The sequence below is a fragment of the Pseudophryne corroboree genome, unplaced genomic scaffold, assembly GCF_028390025.1.
Source record: "Pseudophryne corroboree isolate aPseCor3 unplaced genomic scaffold, aPseCor3.hap2 scaffold_748, whole genome shotgun sequence".
In the NCBI taxonomy this organism is placed as follows: Eukaryota; Metazoa; Chordata; class Amphibia; order Anura; family Myobatrachidae; genus Pseudophryne; species Pseudophryne corroboree.
In genome coordinates, this window is record NW_026970328.1 from 294,541 (window position 1) to 312,430 (window position 17,890).

Below are 17,890 nucleotides of genomic sequence, written 5' to 3' on the forward strand. Positions count from 1 at the left end.
TGCACGGCTGGTCAGGCTTCTGAGAATGCAGTCACTAATCACCAGCAATCAGAGGTTAGTGTAGCACACAGGTAGGACAGGTGATACAGGTGCACGGCTGGTCAGGCTTCTGAGAATGCAGTCACTAATAACCAGCAATCAGAGGTTAGTGTAGCACACAGGTAGGACAGGTGATGCAGGTGCACGGCTGGTCAGGCTTCTGAGAATGCAGTCATTAATAACCAGCAATCAGAGGTTAGTGTAGAACACAGGTAGGACAGGTGATACAGGTGCACGGGCTGGTCAGGCTTCTGAGAATGCAGTCATTAATAACCAGCAATCAGAGGTTAGTGTAGAACACAGGTAGGACAGGTGATACAGGTGCACGGGCTGGTCAGGCTTCTGAGAATGCAGTCATTAATAACCAGCAATCAGAGGTTAGTGTAGAACACAGGTAGGACAGGTGATACAGGTGCACGGCTGATCAGGCTTCTGAGAATGCAGTCACTAATAACCAGCAATCAGAGGTTAGTGTAGAACACAGGTAGAACAGGAGATACAGGTGCACGGCTGGTCAGGCTTCTGAGAATGCAGTCACTAATAACCAGCAATCAGAGGTTAGTGTAGCACACTGGTAGGACAGGTGATACAGGTGCACGGCTGGTCAGGCTTCTGAGAATGCAGTCACTAATAACCAGCAATCAGAGGTTAGTGTAGCACACAGGTAGGACAGGTGATACAGGTGCACGGCTGGTCAGGCTTCTGAGAATGCAGTCACTAATCACCAGCAATCAGAGGTTAGTGTAGCACACAGGTAGGACAGGTGATACAGGTGCACGGCTGGTCAGGCTTCTGAGAATGCAGTCACTAATAACCAGCAATCAGAGGTTAGTGTAGCACACAGGTAGGACAGGTGATGCAGGTGCACGGCTGGTCAGGCTTCTGAGAATGCAGTCATTAATAACCAGCAATCAGAGGTTAGTGTAGAACACAGGTAGGACAGGTGATACAGGTGCACGGCTGGTCAGGCTTCTGAGAATGCAGTCACTAATAACCAGCAATCAGAGGTTAGTGTAGCACACAGGTAGGACAGGTGATGCAGGTGCACGGCTGGTCAGGCTTCTGAGAATGCAGTCATTAATAACCAGCAATCAGAGGTTAGTGTAGCACACAGGTAGGACAGGTGATACAGGTGCACGGCTGGTCAGGCTTCTGAGAATGCAGTCACTAATAACCAGCAATCAGAGGTTAGTGTAGAACACAGATAGGACAGGTGATACAGGTGCACGGCTGGTCAGGCTTCTGAGAATGCAATCATTAATAACCAGCAATCAGAGGTTAGTGTAGAACACAGGTAGGACAGGTGATACAGGTGCATGGCTGGTCAGGCTTCTGAGAATGCAGTCACTAATAACCAGCAATCAGAGGTTAGTGTAGAACACAGGTAGGACAGGTGATACAGGTGCACGGCTGGTCAGGCTTCTGAGAATGCAGTCCTTAATAACCAGCAATCAGAGGTTAGTGTAGAACACAGGTAGGACAGGTGATACAGGTGCACGGCTGGTCAGGCTTCTGAGAATGCAGTCACTAATAACCAGCAATCAGAGGTTAGTGTAGCACACAGGTAGGACAGGTGATACAGGTGCGTAGCTGGTCAGGCTTCTGAGAATGCAGTCACTAATAACCAGCAATCAGAGGTTAGTGTAGAACACAGGTAGGACAGGTGATACAGGTGCACGGCTGGTCAGGCTTCTGAGAATGCAATCATTAATAACCAGCAATCAGAGGTTAGTGTAGCACACTGGTAGGACAGGTGATACAGGTGCACGGCTGGTCATGCTTCTGAGAATGCAGTCACTAATAACCAGCAATCAGAGGTTAGTGTAGAACACAGGTAGGACAGGTGATACAGGTGCACGGCTGGTCAGGCTTCTGAGAATGCAGTCACTAATAACCAGCAATCAGAGGTTAGTGTAGAACACAGGTAGGACAGGTGATACAGGTGCACGGCTGGTCATGCTTCTGAGAATGCAGTCACTAATAACCAGCAATCAGAGGTTAGTGTAGAACACAGGTAGGACAGGTGATACAGGTGCACGGCTGGTCAGGCTTCTGAGAATGCAATCATTAATAACCAGCAATCAGAGGTTAGTGTAGCACACTGGTAGGACAGGTGATACAGGTGCACGGCTGGTCATGCTTCTGAGAATGCAGTCACTAATAACCAGCAATCAGAGGTTAGTGTAGAACACAGGTAGGACAGGTGATACAGGTGCACGGCTGGTCAGGCTTCTGAGAATGCAATCATTAATAACCAGCAATCAGAGGTTAGTGTAGCACACTGGTAGGACAGGTGATACAGGTGCACGGCTGGTCAGGCTTCTGAGAATGCAGTCCTTAATAACCAGCAATCAGAGGTTAGTGTAGAACACAGGTAGGACAGGTGATACAGGTGCACGGCTGGTCAGGCTTCTGAGAATGCAGTCACTAATAACCAGCAATCAGAGGTTAGTGTAGAACACAGGTAGGACAGGTGATACAGGTGCACAGCTGGTCAGGCTTCTGAGAATGCAGTCATTAATAACCAGCAATCAGAGGTTAGTGTAGAACACAGGTAGGACAGGTGATACAGGTGCACGGCTGGTCAGGCTTCTGAGAATGCAGTCATTAATAACCAGCAATCAGAGGTTAGTGTAGCACACAGGTAGGACAGGTTATACAGGTGCACGGCTGGTCAGGCTTCTGAGAATGCAGTCACTAATAACCAGCAATCAGAGGTTAGTGTAGAACACAGGTAGCACAGGTGATACAGGTGCACGGCTGGTCAGGCTTCTGAGAATGCAGTCATTAATAACCAGCAATCAGAGGTTAGTGTAGAACACAGGTAGGACAGGTAACGCTGGTGCATGGCTGGTCAGGCTTCTGACAGTGTGATGGAGGCTGCAGGTGACAGTGTGAGGGAGGCTGCAGGTGACAGTGTGAAGGAGGCTGCAGGTGACAGTGTGATGGAGGCTGCAGGTGACAGTGTGATGGAGGCTGCAGGTGACAGTGTGATGGAGGCTGCAGGTGACAGTGTGTGATGGAGGCTGCAGGTGACAGTGCGATGGAGGCTGCAGGTGACAGTGCGATGGAGGCTGCAGGTGACAGTGCGATGGAGGCTGCAGGTGACAGTGCGATGGAGGCTGCAGGTGACAGTGCGATGGAGGCTGCAGGTGACAGTGTGTGATGGAGGCTGCAGGTGACAGTGTGATGGAGGCTGCAGGTGACAGTGTGATGGAGGCTGCAGGTGACAGTGTGATGGAGGCTGCAGGTGACAGTGTGATGGAGGCTGCAGGTGACAGTGTGATGGAGGCTGCAGGTGACAGTGTGATGGAGGCTGCAGGTGACAGTGTGATGGAGGCTGCAGGTGACAGTGTGAGGGAGGCTGCAGGTGACAGTGTGAGGGAGGCTGCAGGTGACAGTGTGTGAGGCTGCAGGTGACAGTGTGATGGAGGCTGCAGGTGACAGTGTGATGGAGGCTGCAGGTGACCGTGTGATGGAGGCTGCAGGTGACAGTGTGATGGAGGCTGCAGGTGACAGTGTGATGGTGGCTGCAGGTGACAGTGTGATGGAGGCTGCAGGTGACCGTGTGTGAGGCTGCAGGTGACTGTGATGGAGGCTGCAGGTGACAGTGTGCTGGAGGCTGCAGGTGACAGTGTGTGAGGCTGCAGGTGACAGTGTGAGGGAGGCTGCAGGTGACAGTGTGATGGAGGCTGCAGGTGACAGTGTGATGGAGGCTGCAGGTGACAGTGTGATGGAGGCTGCAGGTGACAGTGTGATGGAGGCTGCAGGTGACAGTGTGATGGAGGCTGCAGGTGACAGTGTGATGGAGGCTGCAGGTGACAGTGTGATGGAGGCTGCAGGTGACAGTGTGATGGAGGCTGCAGGTGACAGTGTGATGGAGGTTGCAGGAGACAGTGTGTGAGGCTGCAGGTGACAGTGTGATGGAGGCTGCAGGTGACAGTGTGATGGAGGCTGCAGGTGACAGTGTGATGGAGGCTGCAGGTGACAGTGTGAGGGAGGCTGCAGGTGACAGTGTGAGGGAGGCTGCAGGTGACAGTGTGAGGGAGGCTGCAGGTGACAGTGTGATGGAGGCTGCAGGTGACAGTGTGTGAGGCTGCAGGTGACAGTGTGATGGAGGCTGCAGGTGACAGTGTGATGGAGGCTGCAGGTGACAGTGTGATGGAGGCTGCAGGTGACAGTGTGATGGAGGCTGCAGGTGACAGTGTGATGGAGGCTGCAGGTGACAGTGTGATGGAGGCTGCAGGTGACAGTGTGTGAGGCTGCAGGTGACAGTGTGATGGAGGCTGCAGGTGACAGTGTGATGGAGGCTGCAGGTGACAGTGTGATGGAGGCTGCAGGTGACAGTGTGATGGAGGCTGCAGGTGACAGTGTGATGGAGGCTGCAGGTGACAGTGTGATGGAGGCTGCAGGTGACAGTGTGATGGAGGCTGCAGGTGACAGTGTGATGGAGGCTGCAGGTGACAGTGTGATGGAGGCTGCAGGTGACAGTGTGATGGAGGCTGCAGGTGACAGTGTGATGGAGGCTGCAGGTGACAGAGTGATGGAGGCTGCAGGTGACAGTGTGATGGAGGCTGCAGGTGACAGTGTGATGGAGGCTGCAGGTGACAGTGTGATGGAGGCTGCAGGTGACAGTGTGATGGAGGCTGCAGGTGACAGTGTGAGGGAGGCTGCAGGTGACAGTGTGATGGATGCTGCAGGTGACAGTGTGATGGAGGCTGCAGGTGACAGTGTGAGGGAGGCTGCAGGTGACAGTGTGATGGAGGCTGCAGGTGACAGTGTGATGGAGGCTGCAGGTGACAGTGTGATGGAGGCTGCAGGTGACAGTGTGTGAGCCTGCAGGTGACAGTGTGAGGGAGGCTGCAGGTGACAGTGTGAGGGAGGCTGCAGGTGACAGTGTGAGGGAGGCTGCAGGTGACAGTGTGATGGAGGCTGCAGGTGACAGTGTGTGAGGCTGCAGGTGACAGTGTGAGGGAGGCTGCAGGTGACAGTGTGATGGAGGCTGCAGGTGACAGTGTGATGGAGGCTGCAGGTGACAATGTGTGAGGCTGCAGGTGACAGTGTGTGATGAAGGCTGCAGGTGACAGTGTGATGGCGGCTGCAGGTGACAGTGTGTGAGGCTGCAGGTGACAGAGTTTGATGGAGGCTGCAGGTGACAGTGTGATGGAGGCTGCAGGTGACAGTGTGTGATGGTGGCTGCAGGTGACAGTGTGATGGAGGCTGCAGGTGACAGTGTGATGGAGGCTGCAGGTGACAGTGTGATGGATTCTGCAGGTGACAGTGTGTGATGGAGGCTGCAGGTGACAGTGTGTGATGGAGGCTGCAGGTGACAGTGTGATGGAGGCTGCAGGTGACAGTGTGATGGAGGCTGCAGGTGACAGTGTGATGGAGGCTGCAGGTGACAGTGTGATGGAGGCTGCAGATGACAGTGTGATGGAGGCTGCAGGTGACAGTGTGATGGATGCTGCAGGCGACAGTGTGATGGAGGCTGCAGGTGACAGTGTGAGGGAGGCTGCAGGTGACAGTGTGATAGAGGCTGCAGGTGACAGTGTGATGGAGGCTGCAGGTGACAGTGTGAAGGAGGCTGCAGGTGACAGTGTGAGGGAGGCTGCAGGTGACAGTGTGTGAGGCTGCAGGTGACAGTGTGATGGAGGCTGCAGGTGACAGTGTGATGGAGGCTGCAGGTGACAGTGTGATGGAGGCTGCAGGTGACAGTGTGATGGAGGCTGCAGGTGACAGTGTGATGGAGGCTGCAGGTGACAGTGTGATGGAGGCTGCAGGTGACAGTGTGATGGAGGCTGCAGGTGACCGTGTGATGGAGGCTGCAGGTGACAGTGTGATGGAGGCTGCAGGTGACAGTGTGATGGAGGCTGCAGGTGACAGTGTGTTGGAGGCTGCAGGTGACAGTGTGTGAGGCTGCAGGTGACAGTGTGATGGAGGCTGCAGGTGACAGTGTGAAGGAGGCTGCAGGTGACAGTGTGAGGGAGGCTGCAGGTGACAGTGTGTGAGGCTGCAGGTGACAGTGTGATGGAGGCTGCAGGTGACAGTGTGATGGAGGCTGCAGGTGACAGTGTGATGGAGGCTGCAGGTGACAGTGTGTGAGGCTGCAGGTGACAGTGTGATGGAGGCTGCAGGTGACAGTGTGATGGAGGCTGCAGGTGACCGTGTGATGGAGGCTGCAGGTGACAGTGTGATGGAGGCTGCAGGTGACAGTGTGATGGAGGCTGCAGGTGACAGTGTGATGGAGGCTGCAGGTGACAGTGTGTGAGGCTGCAGGTGACAGTGTGATGGAGGCTGCAGGTGACAGTGTGAGGGAGGCTGCAGGTGACAGTGTGAGGGAGGCTGCAGGTGACAGTGTGAGGGAGGCTGCAGGTGACAGTGTGATGGAGGCTGCAGGTGACAGTGTGATGGAGGCTGCAGGTGACAGTGTGATGGAGGCTGCAGGTGACAGTGTGATGGAGGCTGCAGGTGACAGTGTGATGGAGGCTGCAGGTGACAGTGTGATGGAGGCTGCAGGTGGCAGTGTGATGGAGGCTGCAGGTGACAGTGTGATGGAGGCTGCAGGTGACAGTGTGATGGAGGCTGCAGGTGACAGTGTGATGGAGGCTGCAGGTGACAGTGTGATGGAGGCTGCAGGTGACAGTGTGATGGAGGCTGCAGGTGACAGTGCGATGGAGGCTGCAGGTGACAGTGCGAGGGAGGCTGCAGGTGACAGTGTGATGGAGGCTGCAGGTGACAGTGTGATGGAGGCTGCAGGTGACAGTGCGATGGAGGCTGCAGGTGACAGTGCGATGGAGGCTGCAGGTGACAGTGCGATGGAGGCTGCAGGTAACAGTGCGATGGAGGCTGCAGGTGACAGTGCGATGGAGGCTGCAGGTGACAGTGCGATGGAGGCTGCAGGTGACAGTGTGAGGGAGGCTGCAGGTGACAGTGTGAGGGAGGCTGCAGGTGACAGTGTGATGGAGGCTGCAGGTGACAGTGTGATGGAGGCTGCAGGTGACAGTGTGATGGAGGCTGCAGGTGACAGTGCGATGGAGGCTGCAGGTGACAGTGTGAGGCTGCAGGTGACAGTGTGATGGAGGCTGCAGGTGACAGTGTGAGGGAGGCTGCAGGTAACAGTGTGATGGAGGCTGCAGGTGACAGTGCGATGGAGGCTGCAGGTGACAGTGTGAGGGAGGCTGCAGGTGACAGTGTGATGGAGGCTGCAGGTGACAGTGTGATGGAGGCTGCAGGTGACAGTGTGATGGAGGCTGCAGGTGACAGTGTGATGGAGGCTGCAGGTGACAGTGTGATGGAGGCTGCAGGTGACAGTGTGATGGAGGCTGCAGGTGACAGTGTGATGGAGGCTGCAGGTGACAGTGTGATGGAGGCTGCAGGTGACAGTGTGATGGAGGCTGCAGGTGACAGTGGGATGGAGGCTGCAGGTGACAGTGGGATGGAGGCTGCAGGTGACAGTGGGATGGAGGCTGCAGGTGACAGTGCGATGGAGGCTGCAGGTGACAGTGCGATGGAGGCTGCAGGTGACAGTGTGAGGCTGCAGGTGACAGTGTGATGGAGGCTACAGGTGACAGTGTGAGGGAGGCTGCAGGTAACAGTGCGATGGAGGCTGCAGGTGACAGTGCGATGGAGGCTGCAGGTGACAGTGCGATGGAGGCTGCAGGTGACAGTGTGAGGCTGCAGGTGACAGTGTGAGGGAGGCTGCAGGTGACAGTGTGATGGAGGCTGCAGGTGACAGTGTGATGGAGGCTGCAGGTGACAGTGTGATGGAGGCTGCAGGTGACAGTGTGATGGAGGCTGCAGGTGACAGTGGGATGGAGGCTGCAGGTGACAGTGGGATGGAGGCTGCAGGTGACAGTGGGATGGAGGCTGCAGGTGACAGTGGGATGGAGGCTGCAGGTGACAGTGGGATGGAGGCTGCAGGTGACAGTGCGATGGAGGCTGCAGGTGACAGTGCGATGGAGGCTGCAGGTGACAGTGCGATGGAGGCTGCAGGTGACAGTGCGATGGAGGCTGCAGGTGACAGTGCGATGGAGGCTGCAGGTGACAGTGCGATGGAGGCTGCAGCTGACAGTGTGTGAGGCTGCAGGTGACAGTGTGATGGAGGCTGCAGGTGACGGTGTGATGGAGGCTGCAGGTGACGGTGTGATGGAGGCTGCAGGTGACGGTGTGAGGGAGGCTGCAGGTGACGGTGTGAGGGAGGCTGCAGGTAACAGTGTGTGAGGCTGCAGGTGACAGTGTGATGGAGGCTGCAGGTGACAGTGTGATGGAGGCTGCAGGTGACAGTGTGAGGGAGGCTGCAGGTGACAGTGTGATGGAGGCTGCAGGTGACAGTGTGATGGAGGCTGCAGGTGACAGTGTGATGGAGGCTGCAGGTGACAGTGTGAGGGAGGCTGCAGGTGACAGTGTGAGGGAGGCTGCAGGTGACAGTGTGTTGGAAGCTGCAGGTGACAGTGTGATGGAGGCTGCAGGTGACAGTGCGAGGGAGGCTGCAGGTGACAGTGCGATGGAGGCTGCAGGTGACAGTGCGATGGAGGCTGCAGGTGACAGTGCGATGGAGGCTGCAGGTGACAGTGCGATGGAGGCTGCAGGTGACAGTGCGATGGAGGCTGCAGGTGACAGTGCGATGGAGGCTGCAGGTGACAGTGTGAGGGAGGCTGCAGGTGACAGTGTGATGGAGGCTGCAGGTGACAGTGTGAGGGAGGCTGCAGGTGACAGTGCTATGGAGTCTGCAGGTGACAGTGCGATGGAGGCTGCAGGTGACAGTGCGATGGAGGCTGCAGGTGACAGTGCGATGGAGGCTGCAGGTGACAGTGCGATGGAGGCTGCAGGTGACAGTGCGAGGGAGGCTGCAGGTGACAGTGTTATGGAGGCTGCAGGTGACAGTGCGATGGAGGCTGCAGGTGACAGTGTGATGGAGGCTGCAGGTGACAGTGTGTGAGGCTGCAGGTGACAGTGTGATGGAGGCTGCAGGTGACAGTGTGAGGGAGGCTGCAGGTGACAGTGTGAGGGAGGCTGCAGGTGACAGTGTGAGGGAGGCTGCAGGTGACAGTGGGAGGGAGTCTGCAGGTGACAGTGCGATGGAGGCTGCAGGTGACAGTGCGATGGAGGCTGCAGGTGACAGTGCGAGGGAGGCTGCAGGTGACAGTGCGAGGGAGGCTGCAGGTGACAGTGCGAGGGAGGCTGCAGGTGACAGTGCGAGGGAGGCTGCAGGTGACAGTGCGATGGAGGCTGCAGGTGACAGTGCGATGGAGGCTGCAGGTGACAGTGCGATGGAGGCTGCAGGTGACAGTGTGAGGGAGGCTGCAGGTGACAGTGTGATGGAGGCTGCAGGTGACAGTGTGAGGGAGTCTGCAGGTGACAGTGTGATGGAGGCTGCAGGTGACAGTGTGATGGAGGCTGCAGGTGACAGTGTGAGGGAGGCTGCAGGTGACAGTGTGAGGGAGGCTGCAGGTGACAGTGTGAGGGAGGCTGCAGGTGACAGTGGGAGGGAGTCTGCAGGTGACAGTGCGATGGAGGCTGCAGGTGACAGTGCGATGGAGGCTGCAGGTGACAGTGCGAGGGAGGCTGCAGGTGACAGTGCGAGGGAGGCTGCAGGTGACAGTGCGAGGGAGGCTGCAGGTGACAGTGCGATGGAGGCTGCAGGTGACAGTGCGATGGAGGCTGCAGGTGACAGTGCGATGGAGGCTGCAGGTGACAGTGTGAGGGAGGCTGCAGGTGACAGTGTGATGGAGGCTGCAGGTGACAGTGTGAGGGAGTCTGCAGGTGACAGTGTGATGGAGGCTGCAGGTGACAGTGTGATGGAGGCTGCAGGTGACAGTGTGAGGGAGGCTGCAGGTGACAGTGTGAGGGAGGCTGCAGGTGACAGTGGGAGGGAGTCTGCAGGTGACAGTGCGATGGAGGCTGCAGGTGACAGTGCGAGGGAGGCTGCAGGTGACAGTGCGAGGGAGGCTGCAGGTGACAGTGCGATGGAGGCTGCAGGTGACAGTGCGATGGAGGCTGCAGGTGACAGTGCGATGGAGGCTGCAGGTGACAGTGCGAGGGAGGCTGCAGGTGACAGTGTGATGGAGGCTGCAGGTGACAGTGTGTGAGGCTGCAGGTGACAGTGTGAGGGAGTCTGCAGGTGACAGTGTGAGGGAGTCTGCAGGTGACAGTGTGATGGAGGCTGCAGGTGACAGTGTGAGGGAGTCTGCAGGTGACAGTGTGAGGGAGTCTGCAGGTGACAGTGTGATGGAGGCTGCAGGTGACAGTGTGATGGAGGCTGCAGGTGACAGTGTGAGGGAGTCTGCAGGTGACAGTGTGAGGGAGTCTGCAGGTGACAGTGTGAGGGAGTCTGCAGGTGACAGTGTGAGGGAGTCTGCAGGTGACAGTGTGATGGAGGCTGCAGGTGACAGTGTGAGGGAGTCTGCAGGTGACAGTGTGATGGAGGCTGCAGGTGACAGTGATGGAGGCTGCAGGTGACAGTGTGATGGAGGCTGCAGGTGACAGTGTGATGGAGGCTGCAGGTGACAGTGTGAGGGAGGCTGCAGGTGACAGTGTGATGGAGGCTGCAGGTGACAGTGTGAGGGAGGCTGCAGGTGACAGTGTGATGGAGGCTGCAGGTGACAGTGTGATGGAGGCTGCAGGTGACAGTGTGATGGAGGCTGCAGGTGACAGTGTGAGGGAGTCTGCAGGTGACAGTGTGATGGAGGCTGCAGGTGACAGTGTGATGGAGGCTGCAGGTGACAGTGTGAGGGAGGCTGCAGGTGACAGTGTGATGGAGGCTGCAGGTGACAGTGTGATGGAGGCTGCAGGTGACAGTGTGATGGAGGCTGCAGGTGACAGTGTGAGGGAGGCTGCAGGTGACAGTGTGATGGAGGCTGCAGGTGACAGTGTGAGGGAGTCTGCAGGTGACAGTGTGAGGGAGGCTGCAGGTGACAGTGTGAGGGAGTCTGCAGGTGACAGTGTGAGGGAGTCTGCAGGTGACAGTGTGATGGAGGCTGCAGGTGACAGTGTGATGGAGGCTGCAGGTGACAGTGTGAGGGAGGCTGCAGGTGACAGTGTGAGGGAGGCTGCAGGTGACAGTGTGTTGGAAGCTGCAGGTGACAGTGCGATGGAGGCTGCAGGTGACAGTGCGATGGAGGCTGCAGGTGACAGTGCGATGGAGGCTGCAGCTGACAGTGTGTGAGGCTGCAGGTGACAGTGTGATGGAGGCTGCAGGTGACAGTGTGATGGAGGCTGCAGGTGACAGTGTGATGGAGGCTGCAGGTGACAGTGTGATGGAGGCTGCAGGTGACGGTGTGAGGGAGGCTGCAGGTGACAGTGTGAGGGAGGCTGCAGGTAACAGTGTGTGAGGCTGCAGGTGACAGTGTGATGGAGGCTGCAGGTGACAGTGTGATGGAGGCTGCAGGTGACAGTGTGAGGGAGGCTGCAGGTGACAGTGTGATGGAGGCTGCAGGTGACAGTGTGATGGAGGCTGCAGGTGACAGTGTGATGGAGGCTGCAGGTGACAGTGTGATGGAGGCTGCAGGTGACAGTGTGAGGGAGGCTGCAGGTGACAGTGTGAGGGAGGCTGCAGGTGACAGTGTGTTGGAAGCTGCAGGTGACAGTGTGATGGAGGCTGCAGGTGACAGTGCGAGGGAGGCTGCAGGTGACAGTGCGATGGAGGCTGCAGGTGACAGTGCGATGGAGGCTGCAGGTGACAGTGCGATGGAGGCTGCAGGTGACAGTGCGATGGAGGCTGCAGGTGACAGTGCGATGGAGGCTGCAGGTGACAGTGCGATGGAGGCTGCAGGTGACAGTGTGAGGGAGGCTGCAGGTGACAGTGTGATGGAGGCTGCAGGTGACAGTGTGAGGGAGGCTGCAGGTGACAGTGCTATGGAGTCTGCAGGTGACAGTGCGATGGAGGCTGCAGGTGACAGTGCGATGGAGGCTGCAGGTGACAGTGCGATGGAGGCTGCAGGTGACAGTGCGAGGGAGGCTGCAGGTGACAGTGTTATGGAGGCTGCAGGTGACAGTGCGATGGAGGCTGCAGGTGACAGTGCGATGGAGGCTGCAGGTGACAGTGTGTGAGGCTGCAGGTGACAGTGTGATGGAGGCTGCAGGTGACAGTGTGAGGGAGGCTGCAGGTGACAGTGTGAGGGAGGCTGCAGGTGACAGTGTGAGGGAGGCTGCAGGTGACAGTGGGAGGGAGTCTGCAGGTGACAGTGCGATGGAGGCTGCAGGTGACAGTGCGAGGGAGGCTGCAGGTGACAGTGCGAGGGAGGCTGCAGGTGACAGTGCGAGGGAGGCTGCAGGTGACAGTGCGATGGAGGCTGCAGGTGACAGTGCGATGGAGGCTGCAGGTGACAGTGCGATGGAGGCTGCAGGTGACAGTGCGAGGGAGGCTGCAGGTGACAGTGTGATGGAGGCTGCAGGTGACAGTGTGATGGAGGCTGCAGGTGACAGTGTGATGGAGGCTGCAGGTGACAGTGTGAGGGAGGCTGCAGGTGACAGTGTGAGGGAGGCTGCAGGTGACAGTGTGAGGGAGGCTGCAGGTGACAGTGTGAGGGAGGCTGCAGGTGACAGTGGGAGGGAGGCTGCAGGTGACAGTGCGATGGAGGCTGCAGGTGACAGTGCGATGGAGGCTGCAGGTGACAGTGCGAGGGAGGCTGCAGGTGACAGTGCGAGGGAGGCTGCAGGTGACAGTGCGAGGGAGGCTGCAGGTGACAGTGCGATGGAGGCTGCAGGTGACAGTGCGATGGAGGCTGCAGGTGACAGTGTGAGGGAGGCTGCAGGTGACAGTGTGATGGAGGCTGCAGGTGACAGTGTGAGGGAGTCTGCAGGTGACAGTGTGATGGAGGCTGCAGGTGACAGTGTGATGGAGGCTGCAGGTGACAGTGTGATGGAGGCTGCAGGTGACAGTGTGAGGGAGTCTGCAGGTGACAGTGTGATGGAGGCTGCAGGTGACAGTGTGATGGAGGCTGCAGGTGACAGTGTGAGGGAGGCTGCAGGTGACAGTGTGATGGAGGCTGCAGGTGACAGTGTGAGGGAGTCTGCAGGTGACAGTGTGATGGAGGCTGCAGGTGACAGTGTGATGGAGGCTGCAGGTGACAGTGTGATGGAGGCTGCAGGTGACAGTGTGAGGGAGTCTGCAGGTGACAGTGTGATGGAGGCTGCAGGTGACAGTGTGATGGAGGCTGCAGGTGACAGTGTGAGGGAGGCTGCAGGTGACAGTGTGATGGAGGCTGCAGGTGACAGTGTGATGGAGGCTGCAGGTGACAGTGTGATGGAGGCTGCAGGTGACAGTGTGATGGAGGCTGCAGGTGACAGTGTGAGGGAGTCTGCAGGTGACAGTGTGAGGGAGTCTGCAGGTGACAGTGTGAGGGAGGCTGCAGGTGACAGTGTGATGGAGGCTGCAGGTGACAGTGTGATGGAGGCTGCAGGTGACAGTGTGATGGAGGCTGCAGGTGACAGTGTGATGGAGGCTGCAGGTGACAGTGTGAGGGAGTCTGCAGGTGACAGTGTGAGGGAGGCTGCAGGTGACAGTGTGATGGAGGCTGCAGGTGACAGTGTGATGGAGGCTGCAGGTGACAGTGTGATGGAGGCTGCAGGTGACAGTGTGATGGAGGCTGCAGGTGACAGTGTGAGGGAGTCTGCAGGTGACAGTGTGATGGAGGCTGCAGGTGACAGTGTGAGGGAGTCTGCAGGTGACAGTGTGATGGAGGCTGCAGGTGACAGTGTGATGGAGGCTGCAGGTGACAGTGTGATGGAGGCTGCAGGTGACAGTGTGATGGAGGCTGCAGGTGACAGTGTGAGGGAGTCTGCAGGTGACAGTGTGATGGAGGCTGCAGGTGACAGTGTGATGGAGGCTGCAGGTGACAGTGTGATGGAGGCTGCAGGTGACAGTGTGATGGAGGCTGCAGGTGACAGTGTGATGGAGGCTGCAGGTGACAGTGTGATGGAGGCTGCAGGTGACAGTGTGATGGAGGCTGCAGGTGACAGTGTGAGGGAGTCTGCAGGTGACAGTGTGATGGAGGCTGCAGGTGACAGTGTGATGGAGGCTGCAGGTGACAGTGTGATGGAGGCTGCAGGTGACAGTGTGATGGAGGCTGCAGGTGACAGTGTGATGGAGGCTGCAGGTGACAGTGTGAGGGAGTCTGCAGGTGACAGTGTGATGGAGTCTGCAGGTGACAGTGTGATGGAGTCTGCAGGTGACAGTGTGAGGGAGGCTGCAGGTGACAGTGTGATGGAGGCTGCAGGTGACAGTGTGATGGAGGCTGCAGGTGACAGTGTGATGGAGGCTGCAGGTGACAGTGTGATGGAGGCTGCAGGTGACAGTGTGATGGAGGCTGCAGGTGACAGTGTGAGGGAGGCTGCAGGTGACAGTGTGATGGAGGCTGCAGGTGACAGTGTGATGGAGGCTGCAGGTGACAGTGTGATGGAGGCTGCAGGTGACAGTGTGATGGAGGCTGCAGGTGACAGTGTGATGGAGGCTGCAGGTGACAGTGTGAGGGAGTCTGCAGGTGACAGTGTGATGGAGGCTGCAGGTGACAGTGTGATGGAGTCTGCAGGTGACAGTGTGAGGGAGTCTGCAGGTGACAGTGTGAGGGAGGCTGCAGGTGACAGTGTGATGGAGGCTGCAGGTGACAGTGTGATGGAGGCTGCAGGTGACAGTGTGATGGAGGCTGCAGGTGACAGTGTGATGGAGGCTGCAGGTGACAGTGTGATGGAGGCTGCAGGTGACAGTGTGAGGGAGGCTGCAGGTGACAGTGTGATGGAGGCTGCAGGTGACAGTGTGATGGAGGCTGCAGGTGACAGTGTGAGGGAGTCTGCAGGTGACAGTGTGATGGAGGCTGCAGGTGACAGTGTGATGGAGGCTGCAGGTGACAGTGTGATGGAGGCTGCAGGTGACAGTGTGATGGAGGCTGCAGGTGACAGTGTGATGGAGGCTGCAGGTGACAGTGTGATGGAGGCTGCAGGTGACAGTGTGATGGAGGCTGCAGGTGACAGTGTGAGGGAGGCTGCAGGTGACAGTGTGATGGAGGCTGCAGGTGACAGTGTGATGGAGGCTGCAGGTGACAGTGTGATGGAGGCTGCAGGTGACAGTGTGATGGAGGCTGCAGGTGACAGTGTGATGGAGGCTGCAGGTGACAGTGTGAGGGAGGCTGCAGGTGACAGTGTGATGGAGTCTGCAGGTGACAGTGTGATGGAGGCTGCAGGTGACAGTGTGATGGAGGCTGCAGGTGACAGTGTGATGGAGGCTGCAGGTGACAGTGTGATGGAGGCTGCAGGTGACAGTGTGATGGAGGCTGCAGGTGACAGTGTGATGGAGGCTGCAGGTGACAGTGTGAGGGAGGCTGCAGGTGACAGTGTGATGGAGGCTGCAGGTGACAGTGTGAGGGAGTCTGCAGGTGACAGTGTGAGGGAGTCTGCAGGTGACAGTGTGATGGAGGCTGCAGGTGACAGTGTGATGGAGGCTGCAGGTGACAGTGTGATGGAGGCTGCAGGTGACAGTGTGATGGAGGCTGCAGGTGACAGTGTGAGGGAGTCTGCAGGTGACAGTGTGATGGAGGCTGCAGGTGACAGTGTGATGGAGGCTGCAGGTGACAGTGTGAGGGAGTCTGCAGGTGACAGTGTGAGGGAGGCTGCAGGTGACAGTGTGATGGAGGCTGCAGGTGACAGTGTGATGGAGGCTGCAGGTGACAGTGTGATGGAGGCTGCAGGTGACAGTGTGATGGAGGCTGCAGGTGACAGTGTGATGGAGGCTGCAGGTGACAGTGTGAGGGAGTCTGCAGGTGACAGTGTGATGGAGGCTGCAGGTGACAGTGTGATGGAGGCTGCAGGTGACAGTGTGAGGGAGTCTGCAGGTGACAGTGTGATGGAGGCTGCAGGTGACAGTGTGATGGAGGCTGCAGGTGACAGTGTGATGGAGGCTGCAGGTGACAGTGTGATGGAGGCTGCAGGTGACAGTGTGATGGAGGCTGCAGGTGACAGTGTGATGGAGGCTGCAGGTGACAGTGTGAGGGAGTCTGCAGGTGACAGTGTGATGGAGGCTGCAGGTGACAGTGTGAGGGAGTCTGCAGGTGACAGTGTGATGGAGGCTGCAGGTGACAGTGTGAGGGAGTCTGCAGGTGACAGTGTGATGGAGGCTGCAGGTGACAGTGTGATGGAGGCTGCAGGTGACAGTGTGATGGAGGCTGCAGGTGACAGTGTGATGGAGGCTGCAGGTGACAGTGTGATGGAGGCTGCAGGTGACAGTGTGAGGGAGTCTGCAGGTGACAGTGTGATGGAGGCTGCAGGTGACAGTGTGAGGGAGGCTGCAGGTGACAGTGTGATGGAGGCTGCAGGTGACAGTGTGATGGAGGCTGCAGGTGACAGTGTGAGGGAGTCTGCAGGTGACAGTGTGATGGAGGCTGCAGGTGACAGTGTGATGGAGGCTGCAGGTGACAGTGTGATGGAGGCTGCAGGTGACAGTGTGATGGAGGCTGCAGGTGACAGTGTGATGGAGGCTGCAGGTGACAGTGTGATGGAGGCTGCAGGTGACAGTGTGAGGGAGTCTGCAGGTGACAGTGTGATGGAGGCTGCAGGTGACAGTGTGATGGAGGCTGCAGGTGACAGTGTGAGGGAGTCTGCAGGTGACAGTGTGATGGAGGCTGCAGGTGACAGTGTGATGGAGGCTGCAGGTGACAGTGTGATGGAGGCTGCAGGTGACAGTGTGATGGAGGCTGCAGGTGACAGTGTGATGGAGGCTGCAGGTGACAGTGTGATGGAGGCTGCAGGTGACAGTGTGATGGAGGCTGCAGGTGACAGTGTGAGGGAGTCTGCAGGTGACAGTGTGATGGAGGCTGCAGGTGACAGTGTGAGGGAGTCTGCAGGTGACAGTGTGATGGAGGCTGCAGGTGACAGTGTGAGGGAGTCTGCAGGTGACAGTGTGAGGGAGTCTGCAGGTGACAGTGTGATGGAGGCTGCAGGTGACAGTGTGATGGAGGCTGCAGGTGACAGTGTGATGGAGGCTGCAGGTGACAGTGTGATGGAGGCTGCAGGTGACAGTGTGAGGGAGTCTGCAGGTGACAGTGTGAGGGAGGCTGCAGGTGACAGTGTGAGGGAGGCTGCAGGTGACAGTGTGATGGAGGCTGCAGGTGACAGTGTGATGGAGGCTGCAGGTGACAGTGTGAGGGAGTCTGCAGGTGACAGTGTGATGGAGGCTGCAGGTGACAGTGTGATGGAGGCTGCAGGTGACAGTGTGATGGAGGCTGCAGGTGACAGTGTGATGGAGGCTGCAGGTGACAGTGTGATGGAGGCTGCAGGTGACAGTGTGATGGAGGCTGCAGGTGACAGTGTGATGGAGGCTGCAGGTGACAGTGTGAGGGAGTCTGCAGGTGACAGTGTGATGGAGGCTGCAGGTGACAGTGTGAGGGAGGCTGCAGGTGACAGTGTGATGGAGGCTGCAGGTGACAGTGTGATGGAGGCTGCAGGTGACAGTGTGATGGAGGCTGCAGGTGACAGTGTGATGGAGGCTGCAGGTGACAGTGTGATGGAGGCTGCAGGTGACAGTGTGAGGGAGTCTGCAGGTGACAGTGTGATGGAGGCTGCAGGTGACAGTGTGATGGAGGCTGCAGGTGACAGTGTGATGGAGGCTGCAGGTGACAGTGTGATGGAGGCTGCAGGTGACAGTGTGATGGAGGCTGCAGGTGACAGTGTGATGGAGGCTGCAGGTGACAGTGTGATGGAGGCTGCAGGTGACAGTGTGATGGAGGCTGCAGGTGACAGTGTGATGGAGGCTGCAGGTGACAGTGTGATGGAGGCTGCAGGTGACAGTGTGAGGGAGTCTGCAGGTGACAGTGTGATGGAGGCTGCAGGTGACAGTGTGAGGGAGGCTGCAGGTGACAGTGTG